Source organism: Callorhinus ursinus, unplaced genomic scaffold (genome assembly GCF_003265705.2).
Source record: "Callorhinus ursinus isolate GAN/ISIS: 27379988/994484 unplaced genomic scaffold, GSC_fseal_2.0 scaffold30, whole genome shotgun sequence".
NCBI lineage: Eukaryota > Metazoa > Chordata > Mammalia > Carnivora > Otariidae > Callorhinus > Callorhinus ursinus.
Genome location: NW_027397092.1, coordinates 11124021 through 11145071, shown reverse-complemented (window position 1 = coordinate 11145071; position 21051 = coordinate 11124021). Strand labels below are relative to the sequence as shown.

Below are 21051 nucleotides of genomic sequence, written 5' to 3'. Positions count from 1 at the left end.
AAACCTCTTAAGACCCTATAGGAAGAATCTCATTTTGGAAATGTGGAGGCAGATGATAACCGTGACTTCCTATGGCTGCAAAGACATCTGAACTAATAGAAAGATTTTGGTTCTATTGCAATTTACTGCCAAGTCCATTTTTTACCCAGGAAGGAAATAGGAAAAATAAATCATATTTTCTTGATTGTCTGCGCTGTGTCAGACACTTAGATATTTTATGTAGTCCTTCTTTCTTTCTTTTTTTTCTTTTTAAGAGAGAGAGAGAAATCTTGCATGTGAGTGGGAGGCGGGAGGGGCACAGGGAGAGCGAGAGAGAATCTTAAGCAGACTCCACACCCAGTGCAGAGCCTGATGTGGGGCTCGATCTCATGACCCCCGGATCATGACCTGAGCCAAAATCAAGAGTCTGTTGCTTAACCAACTGAGCCACCCAGCCACCCCCTTATTTATTTTTTGCAATACCATATAGAATATTATTATTCTCACCAATATTGATCTTAATGACATCATTTTTTTCCATAACCAGTACAGTCTTTCCTCTACAGAGAGAGGAACAGGAGAGCATCAGTGTAGAGTCAGTGGGCTCGGTCCCTGATACTCTTTCCTATCTGTACACATTCTCTAGGTGATATTATCCAGCTGTTAAATAATATTTATATGATGTGATATTTATAGGATATGAGAGGCTATTATCCAGGCTTTAAATAATACTATATGCTGATGATTATTAACTCTCGTAATTCCCCTCTGACTGTTCCCATACTAAATAAACATCTCAAACTTTGTGTGACCAAACCAGTGTTTTAAATTGAGAGTTTTCCTCTAGACTCTTCCTAGAGTTTTCCTCTGGACCTGTTTTACCCTTCGTAATTGGTCTCCCCATCTACCTCATCGATCAAACGGGAATTGAGGTGTTGCTGATTTCTCTCACACCCCCATTCCCCACATGCATTCCATCAGCAAGTCCTACCAGAACACTCCAGAATGTGACCCCTTCTCTCCATGGCTGTGCCTATTTCTAGTCAAGCGACCGTCATCGCCCATGCAGACAATTACTGCCAGGTTCCAGTTGTGCTCTCGGCTTCCATTTGTGTCCCCTTTGCAATCGGGAGCCGAGATGATCTAAAAAATAAATACACAGGCGCTGTCATGGTGGGTTTGCTGAGGAAGACCGCTTGCCTGGTGGGATTGGTTACATGTGAGAGTCCGCACAGACGGCTCACAATGTTGTACACAAAGACTCTTGATGTTCTTGAGCAAATTCCTAAAAATGCAGCCTATAGCTTGTATGCAAAACAGATTGCAAATGAGAAGTGGAGTCTGGTTGAAGTGGAGCTAGATGTTAAGAAATTAGAAGACCAACTTCAGGGTGGCCAACTAGCTGAGGGGATACTTGGGGCTGCAAATGAAGTAAGTCTGGCAGGAAAAATGATACACTGGAAACCACGGGAGCCTTTGGTGGAAGAGCCTCCTGTCAACCAGTGGAAATGGCCAAGGTAATCACTAAACAACTAGTGTGTTGACGGGAAACTGATGTAATTAAATCTTCTGTTACTATAAATAAATAAATAAGACCATGTTGCTTTCCTCCTTAAAACCTTCTGGTGATTTCCCATTTCATGTATATGGAGATTGCCGTCTCTGGCCTTGACAAGGTCTCTCTTCGCTCGTGTCTCCAACCTCATGTGGCTGATGCTTCCCTACCTTGGCTTCCTTCCTGACCTGCCGTGTACCAGGCTTGTCCAACCCCCGGTTGCTGCCCTTGCTGTACTCCCTGCCTGGATGGCTCTTCTTATCATCCATTTATTCTTGGTCCACATGCCGCCTCCTCAGGGATGCCTTCCCTGACCACCTTGTCCACACTAATCCCACCTTGTGCAGAAACTATCACCTCATTCTGCTTCACTTTTTGGAAGAGTTGTCACTCTCCTTATTTTATTCGTTTATTTGCTACCCGCCTCCATATTTCTCTCAACTAGAAATATAAGTCCAGGAGACCTTCCATCTTCTTGTTGTGTTCAACCCCATATCTCCCCGCTAGTGTGTATCAAAGTGCCTGGTACATACAGTTGCTCAGTAGATATTTATAGGATTGATAAAATAAATGTTATTTGTTTTGTTCATCTTTCCAGTCATTTCTGTTCAGTGCACATTTAAAAATAACTGCATGCAAGGTTACATACAGTGACCTCAAGCAGATTTCAAAGAAATGGACTATACAGAGAAATTTTTAAATGACATTATCTGTATGGGATTTTTTTAATGTGCCAAAGCTCTGAGAAAGAAGAGAGGACCAAACTGTTAAAAAGTTGTCAAATACTTTTGCACTGAGGCAGTGGGAGTTTGGAAAGGATAAATGTGATTCTGGTGTAGTTTTGAAGTCATGGTTTTTGGGAAAGGGCAGGGATCGAAAAACTACAGATGGCTAAATATGGCTTTCGGGACTTGTCATATAATTGTTCTTTGTCCAGTCACTCCTTGCTGTTGAGGCCGGTACTCACAGTGGATTTTCTTCTTCCAGACATTGCACTTGGAAGGGAAGATGCTAAGGGAAAGAGGGGGGGGCAGTGCTGAAATAGCCCCCTCCAAGGTCCCTGCAGAACAAGACAATTTGTTATACCCTAAATAAATTCAGGGAGAAAGTGCCACACTGATACTGAGTGGAATATTTATGTTGGTGTGATATACCCCTTTTCTAAAAGTTGGGGAGTTGTGGAGGATAGAGAGAAAAGGGAAATATACTTGCTGTACTCCTGAAGCAAACTATGCCCGAGTGGAAATTTTCATCTTTGAAATTCTGGTGCCACCCAGTGGTGAATGAATCCTGTTTTAGAGTCATTTTCTTAACAGGTTGTCCTCAAGCTTTCTGCTCTCTGAACCACACTGTGAGCTTGTACAAATACCCCCACTCCTATAGATTTCAGAATTCTACAGGTTTGATGCGGGGCTTGGGCATCAGAGTTCTGAAAACAAGTTTCCCAGGTGATTCTGTCCAATTTTCGGTTGGCTCTTTTAACAAATATACATCAAGGGACTCTCCATGGAGGTGTTTCTGGTTGTCTTGCAGTAAGTTTGTCCTAGAAAGAGCAACCTGGCCACAGATCAGTTTAATTGAGGTAACAGTGTCTGAAAGCAGAAGCTTCAGTAATTCATGGAGATCCAAGGTTTGCATGACCACCTCAGGGGCTCCAGCGATGTCCCAGGAGACCTTTTATCTAAGACTGCAGACTCAGAATAGCAGGTGTGGCTGGCACAGTGATTCATGTGTGCTTGGCTGCCCTCAGATTTCAGCTGTGGCCCTCCTAGACAGTTCCATGCAGGCTTCCACTCCTTTTAAGGTGATAAGGTTCCCCTTCAAGTGCCTCACCTAATGCCCCAGGATTTCCTTGGGGGCTGTAGGTGCTGTACGGAACTTTCTAGGTTATGGCATATGCCCAGCTTGGAAGCACAGGGGAGGTTAACACATCTGGGAGCAACTCTAGATCAGTGGGAAATGGGACCAATGGGGCAATACTCCTGCCTCTTCTGCTTCGGCGTAGGGCCTCATGAAGGGTTATGAAGGGTAGGCTCAGGACTCTATCCCATTTGCAGAAGTGTGGTCGAAAGGAAGAGTGGTGGCAGGGAGAAGTTTAATTAGGATCTTAGGTGTATTTGTCTTAGGTGGTAACATGGAAGCGGGATGGGTTTGGGAGGTAAATGGGGGGAGAGGCAGATACTAGGAGTTAAGTATAGTTGCTCCAATTTGAAATAAATTGGGACTAAATTAGGCGGAAAACTGAAGTAGAAACGTGGGATAGGAGACCAGATAGTGAAACCCCAACTCTACTAGCCTGTTTTCCTCACTGAGTGGGTATGTTACATCATGAAATGGGTTCTGGGTGCCTCTCTCGTTGACCTGTTGATGTGTCACAAACCTCCCTCAAATTTAGGGGCTTACATGAGCAATTCATTGTTGTTGTTCTTCATAAAGTTGGGCTGGGCTCAGCTGGGCATTTTCTTCTGCGGCTCTTACCTGGGGCATATGCACATAGTTGTTGTCTTCTGCATGCTTGTTGGTTGGTGTATCAGTCAGGGTTCTCCAGAGAAACAGAACCAATAGAATATATGTAGATATACACGAGGAGATTTATTATAGGGATTGGCTCAGGCAGTTATGGAGGCTGAGAAGTCCCACAGTCTGCCATCTGCAAGCCGGAGAGCCAGGGAGGCTGGTGGTATAATTCAGTCCAAGCCTGAAGGCTGAGAACCAGGAGCTCCAGTGTCTGAGGGCAGGAGAACATGGATGTCCCAGCTGAAAAAGAAGGAGAAGCTGTCCTTTCTTCCCCTTTCTGTCCCAACGGATTGGACGCTGCCTGCCCCCACTGGTGAGCTCAGATCTCTCCCCTCAATCTACTGAGTCAAATGCTAATCTCTTCCAGAAACATCCTCACAGACACACCAGGACATGTTTTACTAGCTATCTGGGCATCTGTGAGGTCGGTCAGGTTGATACAATTACCCATCAGGGACTGCAGCCCAGAGAGCTTGTCTTTGCTCCACACGCTGTCTTCCCCCAGGAGGCTAGCAGAAGCTTTCTCCTGTGGAGGCAGCAGATCCAGGGGGGTGGCCTCAAAGTGGCAAGGCTCGTGAAGCCTGAACTCAGAGCCACATTCATCCCATCTGCCTCATTCTGTCGGTCAAAGCAATCACAAGGTGACTCACTTGTGGGGAAGTAGACTCAGTCTCCTGATGGAGAGAGCTAAAATAATTTAAGACCACTTTTAATTTACTACCGTATATTTGGGTAGCCAATGAAATGAACTTTGGATGCCCTCTTATATTGGATTTGGTTTTAAAACCAGAAATAAATAAATAACAAACAAACAAACCAGAAATCAGACTACTCATGTGGTGACCAATCACACCTACCGTCTCTCTTCTGTGGTAAATATCCCTACATGCCTATTCCCGTTCCTGATAAATAGTTTAAATCTGTGACAACTTGAGTTAACCTTCTCTAAGTGGAAGGGTTTAGGGAAAAGCTTAGATTAAAAAAAAATTTTCCCCAGATTCACTGGAATCAATTAGTCTATTTTATTTATTTTATTTATTTGTTTTTTAAAGATTTTATTTATATGACAGGGAGAGAGATAGCGAGAGCAGGAACACAAGCAGGGGGAGTGGAAGAGGGAGAGGCAGGCTTCCCGCCGAGCAGGGATCCCGATGTGGGACTCGATCCCAGGACCCTGGGATCACGACCTGAGCCGAAGGCAGATGCTTAACCCACTGAGCCACCCAGGTGCCCCGATTAATCTATTTTAAAAACTATAGTAAATGTACCTCAAATGAGTTGTATTAAAACTAGTGAAAGTTTGGGCGCCTGCGTGGCTCAGTCGTTAAGCGTCTGCCTTCGGCTCGGGTTGTGATCCCAGGGTCCTGGGATCAAGCCCCGCATCGGGCTCCCTGCTCCGCGGGAAGCCTGCTTCTCCCTCTCCCACTCCCCCTGCTTGTATTCCCTCTCTCGCTGTCTCTCTCTCTCTGTTGAAAAATAAATAAAATCTTTAAAAAAAAAACACTAGTGAAAGTTTTTTTTTCGTGAATTAGGATTTTTTGTTAAGGGAGAAGAAAAGGGTATTTTTATATTCGGTATATGGCACTGATATTTATGAGATTATTTTGATAATTGCCCTAATAAACATTATCATAATGGAATAAAAATAATTTATGTTTTAAATGCATGTAACTTTATGAAGCACTAGTAAAAATTTCTGTATCTTAAATATTAGAATTAGCTGGTAGCAATAGTTATTAATTTTATAAACTTCTGACATGGTAGCTCACTGTAATGGAAATCCAAAAACTTACTTTTTTATTGAAAGAAAACCTTTGATAATCTCTGTTTAAAGAAGAAAGCTTTTAATAACCTGTGTTTAAAAAGAAGCAGAAAGAGAGGGCCCCTGGATGGCTTGGTCGGTAGCGTGTGTGACTCTTAATCTCAGGGTTGCAGGTTCAAGCCCCACGTTGGGTGTAGAGATTACTTAAAAATGAAAGTATCTTGAAAAAAAATAAGATAAGATAAAAGAGGTAGAAACAGAATGAAAATGCCTTTTTATGTGAGGAATTGTTGGTCACGTACCATACAGTGTGAGAAAAGGTGTGGCAAAACCCGGTCGTCCGCGGAGGTGTGGCCTTCAGAACAGTTGCAGAACGGCAGAAGCAAGAAAAAAAGCGAGAATTTGTGAAAGAAATGAGAGCAAAGACAGCCTGAATCAAAATCTTTTCCAAAGGGCCAATTTTATTTGCTTTTGAACCAAGATAGATGTTCCAGTTCTGGGCATTTCTTTCCAAGACCATTCTTCTGGCTTATCTCACAGGGCTCTTTTCGCTGTTCCATTTCTTGCCTCAAAAAGCTGCTTCTTAACAGTTGACTTCAGGTTATTTCAAAAGGTCATCTTTTTCACTGTTTCCTCTTTTGGCTAAAGCTTTTATATTTTAACACCAAGCGCCACGTGTCTCAAAGTGTTTTCCTCAGAAGTCTGGCTTGTTTGTGTAGATGCTCCTGAAACAAACAAACAAACAAAAAAACCCCAAAACCCAAAAAACCAAACCAAAACAAAAAACAAAAAAGAAAGAAAGAAAAAAAAGAGAGCTTCTGTGGAGGAATGACGAGAAGCAAATTCTTGGCACATGCAAAAACAAAGATGCATCTCAGGAAGATCATTTGGAGCAAAAGAAACCAGACACAAGAGTGTATGCTGTATTGAGTCCCTTTATGTAAAGTTCAGAAAACCACAAAGCTAATGTACCAGAATATGAGTTACTTAAGTAGGTAGGCTGGAGAGAGCAGGCAAGAGCAGCTTTGGGGGTACTGTGTATGATTTACGTCCTGGTGACGTTGGTGGGCTTCCTTTGCGCACATTTACTGAGCTGTGCACTTAGGATTTGTGCATGTCTCGATTTCTTTGTTACAGTTCTTTAAAAAGTGGAACAGTAAAGGAAACACGGTTCTTCTCACTGACTTAAGGGAAGTCTGAGTTTGGGTATGTCTAGTGGTTTGTTAAGGAAAGGATCGTTAAGTTGGCAACATTTGTATGTTTTTCAGACTCACGTTATCGCAGTGTTGATTTTGATTTCATTGGGTTTCAGTGTCCATATGAACCACGCTTAGGAGGCCAAGCATCCAATAAATCAGTGGCAATTAGGAACAGCACAAGAACGGTACAAAGCAATGCAGAACACCACATGATTAGTATTGCAGTGCTGTTAAGACTGTATCTTATCGAAAAAACAATTGTCATGCTTCACTAAGCCTAAGAGGAAAATAGAAACTAAATATTGATATCACCGAAACCAATGTTATCTAGACATCTTCTCTCTCTCTCTCTCTCTTTTGTTTCCTGAAAACGCTATCTAAGACTAAGTCATTTGATATTTCTTGGTGGATTGTTCAGCAGAAAGTTCTGTGTTATTTCTTGGAAAAGGAAAAGGAAAGGAAGTCATAAAGACTGGTAAAGTTAATGAAATGTTTCACATTTGCCAATATTCACATTTAACTGTTACCTCTATATTGTTGCCCGACTTTTATTGTTTTCCGTAACAGTATTGATGGCTCTCTCACATTGTGTACCTCTTCCAGGAGTTTTCGATTATCATGGGATGTTGGACATAATGCCTGAATTCATCATTCCCTCCTTACAATAGAAAGAGTTCAAATGTTATCAGTGATACCACCCTTTAGACTCTTTCCCTTGCATACAAGCTGGAAGTTAGTGGAGAAAACGTAGATTAGCAATGTCAATTGCTGCTGATGTATCAGGGCTGCAGCTGTAGCGGTGGAAATGCACTTCATCCTTGGGACTCAGAACTTCAGCTGCACTGAATGTTTGATCCCATCCAATTGTATGCCTGGTCCATAGGTTGAAGGATTGAATTCACCTCAACAAACATTTATTGAGGGAAGGTTAATGTACAAAACATTAGGGATAAAGCCAGGATTGTGAGAGAGGTAAATATTTACATAAAAAAATCATAATACAACATGAGGAATGCCATTGTATAGAAATAGAGAAATGGCTTCCTAGACAGAGAAAAGAGAGCAGCTAACTCTGCTCTTGGCACCAAAGGCTGTGGAGGAGGATATTAAAAAGAGGAGGGAGAATTAGCCACGTGGACCAGGTGGGGAAGGACGTTCCAGGGATGCGCAGAGGCTCGAGTTTCTGTGGAGCGAGCGGGAAGTGGTGAGAAGTCTGTTAGACTTCTAGGCTAAGAGAAGGCTGGGAGGGACGGGACTGCTGGGAAGAATCCCAGGTTAGGTTCTGGGAGGGTCTTGGATGCCCTGGGAAGGAGTTTGGATTTTACTCAAAGAGTAGTAGGAGGGCTGTAAAAAGGGGAGTAATTCCAACACTTTGAACCAGACTAAAGAAGCAACTTCTCAGAAGGCAGGATTCATCCTGGATTTCAACAAGTTATGGCATGTAGATGATGGGATACTGAACGAGCATGAGAACAATAATGCTGATCAATTTTAATGATGTAGAAAGGTGTTCAAAAGATATTGTTGAATAAAAAAACTTTACAAAAACACAAGCAATGCAATTCAGAACACCCCCCTCCCCCTGTCGATCCATCCATACCTCTACAGAGAAAAAAGACAGAGAATATACTGTATGAAAATATTAACAATAATATTTACTAGCTAGTAGGCTTTTGGGTAATTTGAGAAAAAGCAACTCAGTTGCCCAATTAAGGATATAGTATGGAGGAGCTTAGAAAAATGTTTTCTTTTTCTTATTCAGACCCTATTGAAACCTAGTGGATAGTCTGGCATTTCAGGAGGAGAGGGGTGTTTGGAGAACCAAGAGGAGTATATAGAAGGGTCAAAAGACACAAATAAAATAGAAACAGAAATGGAAAAATAGGGCGCCTGGGTGGCTCAGTTGGTTAAGCGACTGCCTTCGGCTCAGGTCATGATCCTGGAGTCTTGGGATCGAGTCCCGCATCGGGCTCCCTGCTCCACGGGAAGCCTGCCTCTCCCTCTCCCCCTCCTTCTGCTGGTGTTCCCTCTCTCGCTGTGTCTCCCTCTATCAAATAAATAAATAAAATCTTTAAAAAAAATAAAGTTTATCTCTGGATGCTTTTCGAATTGTTTCTTGTTGTCAGAGCCTAAGGAGGTTGCTCTGTGAAGGTGGTGGTGGTGGTTTGAATGGCCTGTTTAAGGACTCTTCAGTCGTTAAATCCTCCAGCTGTAGGATTCCTTGTGTCGTCTGGTTCCACTGTTACCACTATATGAAGGGGACTAATAGTCTTATATTACCCCTTGTAAGTACTCTTTTTCTGCGTGTTTCACAAAATAAAATCGCCCACAGATGCAAGATTGATAGAATTGATGTTTTTGGATAAGACACATGGCGTTGTGTGGGGCCAAATTGGTTTTACTGATTCAGAAGAGAACCTTATAGAAGGGTAGGGGTTTGAAGAGGTAGCTATGGGAAGGAGGAGGGATTTAGGACAGAAAGAGGAAAAAAGAATAGAATCAATCACTGAGGTAATTTGCAGGGGGATAAATGTATTTGTGATGAAAAAGGTTAGTAGTCATGCTGCCATTTTTTATTTCCTGTTACAAGAAAATGAGGTTCAAAGGAAGAGGGACCAATATTAAATTAAGTCAGTCAACCAAGCCCACCTTGGGTTTGTAATATGTGTTTATGAGGAATCATTTCTTGAAAGTGCTCATCCTCCTGGGTCCTCGGATGAACTAAGTTCACCTCCTTTGCTTTTTTAGATCTCAGGCCTTGGTTTACATATTGATCTCCACCACTCATTCTTTCAACAGTACTTCTTTCTGGTTATTTAACTTCTCTTTGCTTTGGTTCCTTCATTTTTAAAGGTATAGGGTTACCTTCAATTTTTTTAAAAAAATTAAATATCATGGACCCCTTGAAGCAGGCAAGCTTAGAGCTTTGCTGGTTGAAGTTGTGGTAGAAAGGCAGAGTTCACCTGGCTCTTCTCACTCTCCCAAGTGCTCCGCAAAGGGTCATCCACGGAGCCAGGTTTGAAAACCACTGGACCTGAATCTGCTCATCCCAGAGTCAGGAGAGGTTGTTGTGGCCTGGAGTTATCTTAGGGACGGTTAAGACGTGTGTGGAGATGATATTTTGCTTTTCCACATTACATTTTCAGCTGGTTTTCTTAACAAGAAACATTTGTATAACTGTGGTCCTCTAGTAGTTGGGCACCCAGGATCAGTTCTTGTGTTGGAGAAAATGAAATGTAGCTCTCAGAGGCAGGATAGCAGTTTTCCTGACCTGCCACTGCCTTGCTGAGTGCTCTTTTGAAAATTGCTCAAGATCGTCACACCTCATTCCCCCCTCGTTTTTCCATAAAGACCTCTGACTGCAATGTGCATCATTCTGAAGGTTCTGGGAAAAGAAGAAGCTGGTATCTGTCCTTCAAAGTCATGTGTTTGTTCTCAGTTGAGTGGAGGAGGTTTGAACTCTTCTGGACCTTGATGTCTCTCTGAGTATCTCCTAGTTCAGTAGAATACTCTTAACGACTTGCCTTCTATGGGCTCAAGTAAAGAAAATTGTTATTACATCTTTTGTGGAAAGCTTTTTCCGCTTCTATTTTGGTCTTCCCCTCTGAGCGTATTGTATGAAAAGAGTGGAGGATTGTCCTCCTTTACGGGAAAAAGAATCATTTCATCGTTCGGTTACTGTGTCAGGGGTCCAAGTCATTTCCAGTAGCTGGCCTTTCTCTGACCCTCTGAGGCTGCTGGTTAGCACCGACTGCAGAGAGCTTGGAGGAACACTTTAAGGGATTGATTCAAGACAGAAGAAACCTCTTATGCCCACAACCTAACAACCTTTCTTGGGATTCACTCAAAAGGCGTATCTGGGACCTCTACTTTGTGGCTTTTGAAGTAATGTATCTTCATTAGGACTTAGAAGTAAACATATATTTTTAAGGCTCGAAGAAGGAAGCAATTTGTCTTGAGCACAGTAGATTTGATCTTTAGAGAGAGGTGAACAGCCAACTTTTTTTCAGCAAAAGCTAAGGATGATGAATGAAACGCCCAGGGCTAAGAAGGCCTCTTCATGGCAGAGAGAGTTATCTTTAGAAGGATTTTTAAATCAACACGCATCTAGCTACCTGGCTAAGGAGTACTTGATCGGTGACTTTTTCATAGGATGTTTCAGAAGAACAAAACCCCAATATTGTAACTTGCATTTGTGAAAGAGTCAATATCCACAGTATCAAAGGAATATATCTTGCAAATTATAATTCCTTAGAGTCTTTGTTGGAAGGGTAAGCCCTCTTTGCCTGCACTGTCTACAGAATACATGAGGCTTGTCCTCTGGAAGTGTGCCATTAAGTGAGGGCATGCACAATTCTTTGACTTTTCCTTTATATGGGTCTTTTTATATTTATACACTCTTTTTTTTTTAAGGATTTTATTTATTTATTTGAGAGAGAGAGAAAATGCAAGCAGAGGGAGGAGCAGAAAGGGAGGGAGAGGGACCAGCAGACTCCTCGCTGAAAGCAGAACCCAACGTGGGGCTCGATTTCAGGACCCTGGGATCATGACCTGAGCCTAAGTCAAGAGTCCAATGCTCAACCGATGGAGCCACCCCGGCGCCTCTATTTAGACACTCTTGTTATATATGGGCATTGCCATCTTGGGAGAGTGGATATTGGTGGTAAGATTTCTTAAGATGAAGTTTTATTTATCTACAGAATTAGAGGTTTGGTTGATGTACTAGTCTAGAATTTGAGTCTAATTACAAGGTTTTTACATTTTCGTAATTTATTTTTGTTTTTGATTTTGCTGGTTTAGCCACTAGGCATTTGACGCTAAGCAGACAAACAAACATGACCCCCTTCCCCACTGAAAACCTAAGAAAACGACACAAGTACATAGTACTCTTGCAGACAGTAGTGTAAGAAAACGTGATTCACTTTAGAATGATCTGATTTATGACCTGATTTCATGGAAATCTTAAAAATGGCCTATATTCACATCACACACTTTTCTGTGTGCTTGATGTACATTATATCATTTAATTCTTTAAACAACTCCATGTGACAGGTACTGTTATTACCCTATTCTACAGAAGAGGAAATTAAGATGTAGAGAACGCAAGTAATTTGGATAAAATTACCTTGTTACTAAGTGGCAGAGCTGGTTTTCAAATCTAGCACTCATAGTTGAGCGCCCATGCTCTTGATGGGATGCTCCATCATCACAAGGGAATACAGGATGGCCTGCGTTTATGGAGCACCTACTACAGCTTGGATTGACAGGAGAAAAGAAGCACAATATCACCCTATGAAGAGCATAGTGTTAAACCTGGGATAATGCATCCTTTGGGGAAGGTGGCATATTGTACCAGGGTGATTTAATGCCACATAAGTACATGCTAGGTCTAAATTAATTATCCTCCAGAATATGTAATTTAGAATCATTAAAATGTAAAAAAAAAAATTGGAAGGTTTAAGAGAGTTGAATAAAGATAAGTTATAACTAGCTTTTTTTCTTTAATATAAAAAGACCTAGGAAAAATACTTGGATAATGAAAATGAGTTTCCAGTTGTAGAATCTGTGGAATGATTTTTTTTTTCCATCTATGCTAGAGATTCTTTCATTCACAAAACTCATCACATTTGGAAGGCAGCCATGCTCATCTCTCTACCACCAAAGCACACTAAACTCATCCCATTTGGATAGACCTCTTGGTGTTTGGTTTGAGAAAACAACCATTGGCACAAAGTTGATAAACTTCCATACACGCACACAGGTGTGGCTCCTCTCAGCCTTTGAGGGGCAGCTGGGTGTAGCCTGGGGGATACCATTATGGATGATGACCCAAGAACCATGGAACACACCTCTCAAGGCCTTGGCTTTACATAAACTCCCCCAAACTTAGATACAACCAATGAAAAGGAAGGAATTCCAAATAAATGAAAATTGAGTTTGTATTACTTTTGCCAAATGGGAACTCCAAATATAAGTCAAATTATTCTACCCATAATTTTAACATTGAGGTTTTGGTCTCAGCTAATATAGTCACAAAGGATAGTCTTTGAGTCATGCAAATAGGCAATTGGGATTTTTTTTTTTTTAAATGAGAGTGTCATTGATGAGTTGGTGGTTTACCCCTGAAGAATTCCATGCTTTGGAGATGGGTCTTAGATTGTGGAAAGGCAGACAAGACTGGGAGCATAGATAATAGTAGGAAAAATCATGGAGGCTCACAAATCTAAGGAACCTATTCTGAGATTTTAACATGTGTCTGAGTTAAAAGTGCTCACACTTACAAAGGAACAAGTTCAATTGTTCTTATGTGAAACAAAGTCCCTTTTTCAAAAGCACAATTGACAGAGAAGTTGGAGCCTGCTATTAATCTTCTTTAGGTAGGAAAGGGTACAAGGTACAGGTTTCTCGTCTACACATGAGACAGTTTTCTTTGGACTAGGGCAGGGATGTGCCTGAGCACATAAAATTTTTCTTTTTGCCAGGCTAAGACTTTTGGAGCCACTTTTTATAAAGCTCTAGAAACTTGGGTTTATTTCTTGATCAGCTTTGTATAAAAATCTTCCATATCAAGAATCACTTTAGTAGAAGGAGAAAATGAGGGGACGGGTGGGTGTTAGTGTTACCTCAAGCTTCTCTGGTTCTTGCCATGGACGCTGTGTGTCATGGAATTTCTCCTTTTGGGGGCTGGCTGCTACCTTAAAGCTCTGCTCTGTGGCGATAAGTGTCTTGGTTTCAGTTTTCTTGTTGATGCTGATTTTGACAGGTGCCCATCTCTCTTGCTTTCCAATTTTCCCGTCTTTTTGGGCCACTGAATTGAGTGATCAAGGATCCTTAGACTGTACTCATGTTTGGAACACACTTATTTTTCTTTATTGTATAAGCAATATGTATGTATTTTAGAAAAATTCAGATAGAAATAATAAGAATCAAAGGGAAGAAGGGACAAAATATAAAACCAACCATAATTATAGAATCCAAGGCATTATTGTTAACCACTTCATGCAGAGCATTTCAGGGTATGTTAGCAAAATAGATATTATCAAAATAGAATCATTTAGAAACTCTTTCAGACTCTGCTTTTGCCGCCTAATTTATTAAATATATCCCAATAGTACCACTAAACTTTATCGACCCGATATAAAAGGCTGAATATTATTTTGTGTAATGGCAGTCCCAGAGCTGGTTTAACATTTCCAACATGGTCAGACAGTTTATTTCTAATTTTTCCATTATAGAACCACTGTTATGACTCTACCCTTTTAGCTGCACCACCCACACGATTATTTCCCCAGGATAAATTTCCAGGAGCAGGAGTGCTAGGTCAAGACATGTGCAGAATTTTAAGTCACTTGGTAGATCGCCAAATTGCCCCATAGATTGTGTGGCCCAATTTATTCGCCCACCAGCCGAGCTCCAGAGTCTGGCACTTTGCCTTGGCTTCCTTACTTGCTTTTCTGGATGCAATTGTCTTTTTTTAGTCCCCTCAGCTTTCTTTTATTTATTTGTTTGTCATTTGTTTAGTTTAGTTTTTTTATTGACTACGGTTGACACACAAGGCTGCTTAGTTTCAGATGAAGTACAACAGAGTGATTCCACAAGTCTGTACATTATGCGGTGCTCACCGCATGTGTAGCTCCCATCTCTCACCACACAACACTGTTGACTCCCCTTTCATCCCTGTGACTTATATGGATGTGGCTTTCAGTGCTGGTTCTTGGAGAGACACACTACAGATCCCCTCCAGGCCTTGTGTGGTGAAAGCCAAACAATACAAAATAAAATGCCAGGCAAGCAGCAAACAAACGCACTAGGAAGTTGGTATTTAGGTTGGGGAGAGAGAGATGGTCAGGCACGTTCTGCTTGGCTGAGTGTGTTCTGGTATCTTCCCTCTGTGCACAGCACGGCTCTCACAGACAATGAAAGTTGAATGTGCCAAAGGTTCTTCACACGGGGGCCAAGGGTGGGTCCCTAATCCCCCACTCCTCTGAAAATGTGTACTTTTAGCTTCAGCGCATGCAAGCTTTTTGCGGAGAGTGTCTGTAACTTCCTTCAGGTTTTCTGAAGGTCCTCTAGGGCTGACGGGTGTCCCTCAGGAAAGGAATGATTCAATATTGGCTTCTTGTCTCCTGAAATGAAAAGAGAATAAAAGGAAGGAAAGCAAGAGAGATCTTTTTCCTTTACAATGAAAATATTGCTAAGCTTGTATCAGGCTGCTCTGAGAATTGCTATGTTATTTTTTAACTCATGATTCCTGAAATCAGGGATAAAAATGGCTCTTCTGAAATGGCCAGGCATTTGCTTCTGTGCCTCCTCCAGGAATGGGGACTGGGTGGTTTTGTCCTCCATTTTGGGAGGGGTTACTATGGGAGTGAGCCCTCCAGGTCAATGGCCTAGGTCAAAAACCTGCCTATTGGCCTTGGCACGGCTTCTCCCAGCAGTGGATCCCCAGGTCCAAATGCAGACCTTAGCCAGATGTAATTGTGTAAGAGGGAGGGCCCGCGATCATAAAAAGAATGCACAATTCTTTTGTTTTTTAAAGAATTAAGGACAGGGGCGCCTGGGTGGCTCAGTCAGTTAAGCATCTGCCTTCAGCTCAGGTCATGATCCCAGTGTCCTGGGATGGAGCCCCGCATTGGGCTCTTTGCTCAGCGGGGAGTCTGCTTCTCCCTCTTCTCCTCACCCCACTGTACTCTCTCCCTTAAATAAATAAATAAAATCTTTAAAAAAAAATAAAGAATTGAGGACATTTATGAAATAATTGAAAATTATGAGAATCCTTCCTGGGGGGTCCTGGGTGGCTCAGTCAGTTAAGAGTCCAATTTTTTTTTTTAATTTGATTTCATATGGATTTTTTTTTTTTTAGATTTTATTTATTTATTCATGAGAGACAGAGAGAGAGAGAGAGAGAGAGGCAGAGGGAGAAGCAGGCTCCCAAGGAGCAGGGAGCCCGATGCGGGACTCCATCCCAAGACCCTGGGATCATGACCTGAGCCGAAGGCAGACGCTTAACCATCTGAGCCACCCAGGCGCCCAAGAGTCCAGTTTTTGATTTCAGCTGAAGTCATGATCTCAGAGTCATGAGATCAGCCCCCCCCCCACTTTGGGCTCCATGCTCAGTGGGTAGTCTGCTTGAGATTCTCTCCCTCTCCCTTTGCCCCTCCCCCTGCTCACAAAATCAATCAGTCAATCAATCAATCAATCTTAAAAAAATAAAGAATCCTTTCTGGACATTTGATGATATTATGGCATGATGAATATCCATCTATCTCCATACACACACACGCACGCACACACACTTTTATTGTGGTAAATTATATGTTCTGTTTTGAATTTGCAAGGATAGAGCAGTGTCCAGTGGCAAACTGAAAACAGAGTTGGGGACGTGTGGATGAAGGAGGGATGGGGAAGGACAGTCTGATTCCCGAGTGGCTGGGGGCCCGGTTTTTAAGCACTACGGTTGGGATCTGAAAACGGGTTTTATTTACAGAGCACACAGAGGTGTGATTCCTGGACTTTAAAACAGATTCTTTGCTTATTTTCTACACTGCCTTCTGCACTACTGTTCGGGACTTCTTGGACTACTGTAAACCATGAATCCTAGCCCTCGAGGATTTCTCTTAGAAAATGCAGCTTTCATCATTCCCAAGGGCTTCTGACACAAACAGATTAATAATAAGCAAGGGCTTTTGTTAAAAAACGTTCCCCTTATGCAATTTTATACCATTTAACCCCAAAGGTATAGGTAACTGAACTTTCTAAAACTTTAAGGCCTAATTTGGGTTGAATGACTTAAGCCACAATAATAATAGACTTTGAATAATCATAATTGATTAAAAATAAATTCTAAAGACATGAATCAGCTAAGAAGAGATCTAGAAGGCATGTAGCTTGATTTGAATTGTGCCAAGACGATTTTTGAAAAACATTACCGCAAGCTCAAGTACAGAGAATGTTTAATGATATAATGCTGCCACCTGGTGTTTATGCCCTGTTACTGCAGCAATAGTGGCGTCGACAAGTAACTGCTTCAGTGAACGGTTAGAATTTTCTAGACAGTAATTATTTGCAATTTTATTGGAGCATAAGTTGAATGTATTTACCATGAAACACAGATTTTTAATGGCTCACGGAATCCTTGAATTCTCCACATAGCATCACGAATGAAAACTGAGAGTTGGGGCATCTCTCACTTATCATTGGCACATTAGGCTAACTTTTCTGTCCCAGTTATTAGAGACAAAGCCACTTTCACAACCATGTGGTGTTGTGGCTTGAGCTAACATTTCAATTAAATTGTGTTTGGAGCTTAGAAGGGGAGCTTGGAACTATAAATTTAAACTGAGACCAATCTGGGGTGACGGAGGAGGTCAGAAAATTCTGAAGGGGGGTCACTTATGGGAATAGAATCTGAGTGCTCCAGATTTTTAGCTATCATGTATCTGAAGCAATCTCCGTCATGCCTTGTCCATGGATGAGATTCGTGTAGCCAACAGAGATTTTCTTAAAAATTGCATTAGACTCCAACAATATAAAAGGATTTCTGAGGTCTTTTGGGAAACAGAATCTCCAGAGGATGGGCTGATGTGCCCAGCTGTAGGATTGGCGGGGGTGTGTGGTGTTCAATTGGCTCCCGGTCCCACCAAGTAAGTTTCACTCACATACCAGTCTGGACCCTGGGGCCATCTCTGTTTGTAGCTCCTGCCCTACAGCTTCTAGATTTTGGTGGGAGAAGATAAAAATGAAAGCTGTTGGTGCTGGAAAAGAGACCTAAAAACATCTAGTCTGGTCTCTTTCTTTTCAAGAAATGAAAAAGAAAGCCTGACTTGCCCAGGGTCTCTACTTAGGGAGAGCCAGCGCTAGAGGGCTTGTTGCAAGTCTGTGTATTTACTTGGGGATGGTTTATTTGTTTATTTATTTTTAAAGATTTTATTTATTTGACAGAGAGAGAGAGACAGCGAGCAAGGGAACACAAGCAGGGGGAGTGGGAGAGGGAGAGGCAGGCTTCCCACGGAGCAGGGAGCCCGATGCGGGGCTTGATCCCAGGACCCTGGGATCATGACCTGAGCTGAAGGCAGAAACTTAACCAGCTGAGCCACCCAGACGTCCCTTGGGGGTGGTTTAGATTTCAAGTGAGTTATTGACCCAGAAGGTGCCTTACTTGCTGAATTTGTACAAAGGTTATAGAGTTGCCTTTAACTTTCTTGGAAAAATACTTAATGTAGCTTTTAACATCCCACATTCACGGCAAACGTGAGTACAGTAGGACATAAAAGCCATATAGTCTCCAAATAAATGGAAAAAGGAATTTCTTGGCTATTCTATATCTATTCTGTACTGTCCAGTATGGTAGATCCTACCCACATTTGGCTATTTAGATTTATATTTAAATTAGTCGAAATTAAATACAATTCAGTTTCTTCGGCTCACTGGTCACATTCAAGGGCTCAATAGACACATGTGGTAGTAGCTACTGTACTGGACAGCCTCGATTTAGAACATTTCCAGTATCATAGAAAGTTCTGTTGGACAACATTGATATGGTTAAAGATGACTTTTCTTTTCTTTTTTTTTTAAACAAAGTCTAATTTTATTTTTTTTAAAGATTTTATTTATTTATTTATTTGAGAGAACGAGAATGAGAGAGAGAGAGCACATGAGAGGGGGAAGGGTCAGAGGGAGAAGCAGACCCCCTGCTGAGCAGGGAGCCCGATGTGGGACTCGATCCCCGGACTCCAGGATCATGACCTGAGCCGAAGGCAGTCGCTTAACCAACTGAGCCACCCAGGCGCCCCTCTTTTCTTTTTTTAAGGATTTATTTATTTAAGAGAGAGAGAGCTAGAGGGGGGAGGGGCAGAGGGAGAGAAAGGGAGAGAATCTCCAGCAGACTCCCCACTGAGCCTGGAACTGTATGCAGGCTCCATTCCATGAACGTGAGATCATGACCTGAGCCGAAATCAAGAGTCGGACTCATAAAATGAGGCCCCCCCGGGCCCCTTCTTTTTTTTTTTTTTTTTTTTTTTTTCTTTTGAGACCATTCCTGTAGCCTTATCTTGCTCTCTGTGATAAACAGAATTAATCAGAATTACTTAGTGGGCAAGGGTGGGGAATTAAAACTAGGGAATGTTCAGTGAAATAAGAAATTTCTGTGTTAAAGAAAGGAATAAAATGCACCAAATGCAGATGGTGGAGCAAGATATGCTTCACCCTGAAATGAGGAGCAGTTGGATGGACTTGAGCTTTTTTTTTTTTTTAAAGATTTTATTTATTTATTTGAGAGAGAATGAGAGATAGAGAGCACGAGAGGGAAGAGGGTCAGAGGGAGAAGCAGACTCCCTGCTGAGCAGGGAGCCCGATGCGGGACTCCATCCTGGGACCCAGGATCATGACCTGAGCCGAAGGCAGTCGCCCAACCAACTGAGCCACCCAGGCGCCCTGGACTTGAACTTTTAAGAGCTGAGCCTGATAGGTCATTTCTCTAAGCTTCAAGCCGTTGCTGCAGGTACGAGTTTGCCCATGTGCAAGTACTTCCTCACATGGTTGTCTCAGACAGCCACTGGTAACGCCTGCCTGGGTCCCCTCCACGCTCCCTTGGTACCGGCAATGGGGACCTTCCATGTAGTTTCCATGGGGATCTCAACCTAAGGAATTGCATCCCGAGCAAAACGACATAATACTGGGAAGAGTTGGATTTGACTCATGCTTTCGGTGTTTGTGGAGGGACCGTCTCTTCTTTTCCCATCATTACCCTGCTTTTCATCCTTTTCTGAGATCCAGTTGCTCATCTTTCTTGCCCTTCCATTTCATATACTGTTTTGTTTCCTTCCACAAACCTAATTTTTTTTCTTTGCTAATATTAGCCAGAACCCATTTTTGTTACATTAACCCAAATAATCCAAACCAACATGATGTTGTTACTTGGATGTCATGGTGGATGGAAATGGGTTTATAGGGTGAGTGGGAAAAGAGGGATTCTTCCAGGAGCAAAACAAAACAAAACAGAAAGAATGAAGGAAACCATAAGAACACAGTGAGTTTGAGGGGTGCCTGGCTGGCTCAGTAGGAAGAGCATTTGACTCTTGGTCTTGGGGTTGTGAGTTCGAGCCCCACGTTGGGTGTAGAGATTACTTAAATAAATTTAAAAAAAAGTTAAAAAAATAAAAAGAACACAGTGACTTTGAGTAGATCGTACAAAATTTGTATGTGGTGAGCTGTTGTGAGAGGAAAACGATTCATTTCAATCCATAATGTTCATATTTGGTCCCAGGAACAGGGCGAATGGCTGCCCCATACTTTGCACCCTCTGGCTGATACCCTAGCACTGGACCCATTCTCTTAACTTGTACTGATCTCATGTTAGTTCGAGTCCTTATCGCCTCATACCCAGAGAGGTCTGCCGTGGTCTAAGTGCTTTCCCTTCAGTCTGACCCTTCATAGAGTTTACCAACATGTACCTCCAATGTAACTATCCACCAGCATTTGCTGAGAATTTGACACCATGTCCTCTTCTGTGTACTCTGGGAAGCCCGGGGTTCATAAGGCTGCTCTGGAGCATTAAGTGAACCAGATTGTATAAAAGGAGATTACTGTCCTTGGGGTCGAGGTACTGAAATGCAAGGGGTGGATTCTGGGCCTGCAGTTTTAAGCAAGCCCGGATTCAGAAAATGGGAGGCTCTTCATGAAGGTTCTGCATGTACTAATGGCTAATCCCCATCCTCCTAATCCTACTGGTTGGCTGGGAGTGTTTTATTTTTTGTCCCGAAGGCCTTCACTGTCTTTTCCTGATTCCTTAAGCCCTCTGAGTTTTATTGTATTTTTGTTGATTGCCCCCATATTTTCTAATGAGGGCAGAGGGGGTCTGTATGTACATCCTTGGCTGTACATTTTCAATAAGCTGTTAGTGGCTACTTCAGATGTTTCTGTGTTTACACAAATTGCGGTGGTGTTTCCTGTTAGGAGCCAGAGCACAGAGAGGGGAAACCTTCAAATTCACAGCACACCAGGGCCAGAGGAGGACATTTATAGGGTTTATCTGAAATGCT

At 42.2% G+C, this 21051-nt stretch overlaps 1 long non-coding RNA gene and 1 pseudogene across 1 annotated transcript in view; both read left to right on the top strand.

Annotated features, from left to right (window-relative positions):
* The window catches only part of LOC141370283 (uncharacterized), a 165577-nt gene that overhangs the window by 57548 nt on the left and 86978 nt on the right, over positions 1 to 21051 (top strand). The window lies entirely within an intron of this gene.
* Positions 1150 to 1500, top strand: LOC112815039 (NADH dehydrogenase [ubiquinone] 1 alpha subcomplex subunit 5 pseudogene; annotated as a pseudogene).